The sequence below is a fragment of the Suncus etruscus genome, chromosome 2 (genome assembly GCF_024139225.1).
Source record: "Suncus etruscus isolate mSunEtr1 chromosome 2, mSunEtr1.pri.cur, whole genome shotgun sequence".
Classification (NCBI taxonomy): Eukaryota; Metazoa; Chordata; class Mammalia; order Eulipotyphla; family Soricidae; genus Suncus; species Suncus etruscus.
In genome coordinates, this window is record NC_064849.1 from 155,120,992 (window position 1) to 155,124,804 (window position 3,813).

Genomic DNA, 3,813 nt, shown 5'->3' on the forward strand with positions numbered 1-3,813 from the left:
GGAGTCTTTCTAAGGTCACTTTCTAAGGAGTTTCGAAGAACTGAAAATCTAGCATAAGAGGCCAAACGGAAGGATGTTTCTATGTCAAACCTGGACAAAAATTAAGAGGACAAAGTGATGCCAATAAACACACTCCTTTGTCAAGGGTAAAACTCCCAAGTGTTTTTGTTTGGGTGATTGATTATATTGTCACCCCATCTGTAGGATATAAATGCCAAACTAGCGAAATAGAACTGAGGAAGATGAGGCTGCATGTATCAGGCTAGTTGGAGCCCAAAGATTCTTTTCTTGCAACAATGGATGATCTTTGAGAGTCTGTAGCTGGTAAGGATGGGATCTGCAAATTGAATTTTTACTTTAGCTGACAATTCCTGAAAAGGGATTACAGATGGGTCAAAGGAGGCTCCATATTCTTAAAGCAATTAGGTGGATATGGCAGGTGATGGATTAGAAATCACTTGATGGACCAGAGTAGGGTAATGGGAGTGAACAAAATTAGATTTGCCTGGAAGTCGCTAGGATTTATTGATGCTGTTGGATTTAGAGGTAGAAGTAGGAGGGAAGCTAGATCTTTACTACTGAATGGTGATGATCCTACTTGAAAGTCAAGATGTTTGGTAAACCTGGGCTTAGTATAGGAGTTTCTTTTCTTTTCTTTTTTTCTTTTTGTCCCCCAATTCACAATACAGACCAGGCAAAGGGCCTGGGTTGAGATGTATATGGGGTGCATTTACTGTACCTTCTCTTTCTATACAGTCAGTGTAAAGAACACAGCCTGTGGTAAGAATTGGGAGGCCTTACCTTTTTATTTTGATTTTTAATATATAGATAATCCTTCACCAGTGCAACATTCCCATGACCAATATCCCAAGTGTCCTTCCTCCCCACCACACACCGGCCTGTACTCTAGGCAGGTTTTTACTTCCCTCATTCAGTCACATTTTGTTATGATAGTTCTCAGTGTAATTATTTCTGTGATTGCACTAAACAGTCCCTGTGATGAGTTTCATGTCAGGAGCTGGACCCTCCAGTCCTCTATTTTGTCTCTGAGAATCATTACACAAATATTTTTCATTTTTTTCAAAACCCATAGATGAGGGAGACCATTATGTGTTTATCTCTCTCCCTCTGACTTATTTCACTCAGCATAATAGATTCCATATACATCCATGTATAGGAAAATTTCATGACTTCATCTCTTCTGACGGCTGCATAATATTCTATTGTGTATATGTACCATAGTTTCTTTAACCATTCATCTATTGAGGGCCATCTAGGCTATTTCAAGAGTTTGGCTGACTCTGACAGAACTGTATATGAAAAAAAAATCTAACCCCATCAAAAATTGGGGAGAAGAAATGAATAGACACTTTGACAAAAAAGAAATACAAATGGCTAAAAGGGACATGAAAAAAATGCTCCACATCACTAATCATAAGGGAGAGCAAATCAAAACAGCTATGAGGTACCATCTCACGCCACAGAGATTGGCACACATCAGAAAGAATGAGAACAATCAGTGCTGGCAGGGATGTGGAGAGAAAGGAACTCTTATTTACTACTGATGGGAATGCTGTCTGGTGCAACCTTTGTGGAAAGTGAAATGGAGATTTCTCCAAAAGCTGGAAGTTGAGCTCCCTTATGATCCAGCTATACCACTCCTGGGGATATATCCTAAGAACACAAAAATACAATACAAAAATCCCTTTCTCACACCTATATTCATTGCAGCATTGTTTATAATAGTATAGGAGTTTCTGATGTCTTAATAATAGCTTAGAGGAGTTGGAGAGATAGCATGGAGGTGGGGCATTTGCCTTGCATGCGGATGGTGGTTCGAATTCCGGGGTCCTATATGGTCCCCCGAGCCTGCCAGGAGCGATTTCTGAAAATGGAGCTAGGAGTGACCCCTGAGCGCTGCTGGGTGTGACCCAAAAACCATAAATAATAATGATAATAGCTTAGAGGCATTTGAATAAAAGTCTGAGATTGATCTTGATGAAAATTAAAAGCTATTCCAGGTGTATAGGGAAATTAAAATATGGTATGCATGAGGGGCCAGAAGGATAGCATGGAGGTAGGGCATTTGCCTTGCATGTAGAAGGACGGTGGTTCAAATCCCAGCATCCCATATGGTCTCCGGAACCTTTCAGGAGCAATTTCTGAGCATAGAGCCAGGAGTAACCCCTGAGTGCTGCCAGGTGTGACCCAAAAACAAAAGTATATATTTATGGTATACATGAGAACAAATTGGAAGGATCCTAAGGGTATTTAAAAAAGTTTTGGGTGACATAAAAGAAGATGAGCTGTATAAAAGGTTACAGATATTGTCATGCAAAGGGATTAAACAGGAGTATTTCCTGAATGAAGAGTGCCCAGTAAGTTTAAAAGTTGCACAATATTAGGGCCTGAGAGATAGCACAGCCGTAGCAGCCAATCCAGGAGGGACAGCTAGTTGAATCCCAGAATTCCCTATGGTTCCTAGAGCCTGCCAGGAGCGATTTCTGAGTCTAGAGCCAGGTGTTAACCCTGAGTGCTGCTGGTAGCACCAAAAACCAATAAATAAATAAACAGTCAAAAATTGCACAATATCAGCTTGAATGAAACATTGGTTGTAATTTGGTGACTTGGTAAGGACTTTTTGTTGCAACAATAGGTCCAGAAGCCAATTAGCATATGTAAATTATGAGAAATGAAAAGGTGAAAATGTGAATTGTCTTTAAAACAAGGTTGGGCTGGGGTCAGAGTGGTGGCGCAAACGGTAGGGCATTTGACTTGCACGTACTAGCCTAGGACTGACCACAGTTCCTTAAAGTCCCCCAATCCAGGAGCGATTTCTGAGCGCACAGCCAGGAATGACCCCTGAGTGTCACCAGGTGGGCCCCCCCAAATAAAAAAAACCAAACCCACAGGTTGGATTATGATAAGGAAATAGCATCTTAAGGGTTTATAAGTTTTTGTAGGATTTTGTTTATTTGTCTTTTGGGGATCCAAGTCAAGCAATCTTCGGGGGCTTGTTCCAGCTCTAGGTTCACAGTCTCTCCAGAGAGAAAGGTTGAGATATAGAAAGAGTTCTAAGGATTAGCTTAATTTGTGCAAGGAAATACAATTTTAAAACGTAAGACTGGTTAGGGAGGAATTTTTTTTTTCAATCAACAAGAGAAAGGTAGACTACAATGTCCTCTTTGTAGCTAGGGTTAGTGGTCATTTCATTGGTATTTGATTCATTGGTATTGATCTGAGAGATTCTGTGCACTGTCTACTCAAATATATGCCTCGTGCTCTATAGTCTGAAAGTCATTATTGTATATTTTAAAGCATATATTCCTAGAATAGTGATATATTGAAATGAAGGCAGTTCTGAATAGGCCAAAATTTAGAATTACCTGAGCAGTTTTTTGATACAAATCGAACTAGAAATAGGATTAACACATAGGTTGCACGTGTTATTTTTTTTCCTGTTTTAATAAAATCACAATGCAGAGGAAAGTTATTGGTGTATTACCACTTCAGAAAAAATGTCCATTATAGATAAATGTATGTCTTCCCTATAATTAAAATCTGAATGTCTATTAAAGAAAAATGAATGTTAGTGTCTATTAGAAGTATTGTGTAAGAGTCTTTATAGTAGTTTCAACGTATTCATTATAACCTCTAATTGGAACAGGTTCCCCTCGTCCAGTGAAAAACTATCCAGTATTAAAAAAGAAGAATAAACTTTTGTATACAAGAACATGGATACGATTCATTGACATTTCATTGAGTGAAATAAATGCAAAAAAACTCATGAATTTCTTTTTAAAATAGTTTTTA

At 38.8% G+C, this 3,813-nt stretch overlaps 1 non-coding gene across 1 annotated transcript; it reads right to left on the minus strand.

Annotated features, from left to right (window-relative positions):
* Window positions 1-664: 664 nt before the first annotated feature.
* Window positions 665-797, minus strand: LOC126002526 (small nucleolar RNA SNORA51). Its single transcript, XR_007493216.1, has one exon. It is a non-coding gene; the product is annotated as a small nucleolar RNA SNORA51 (small nucleolar RNA).
* Between the last annotated feature and the right edge of the window lie 3,016 nt (window positions 798-3,813).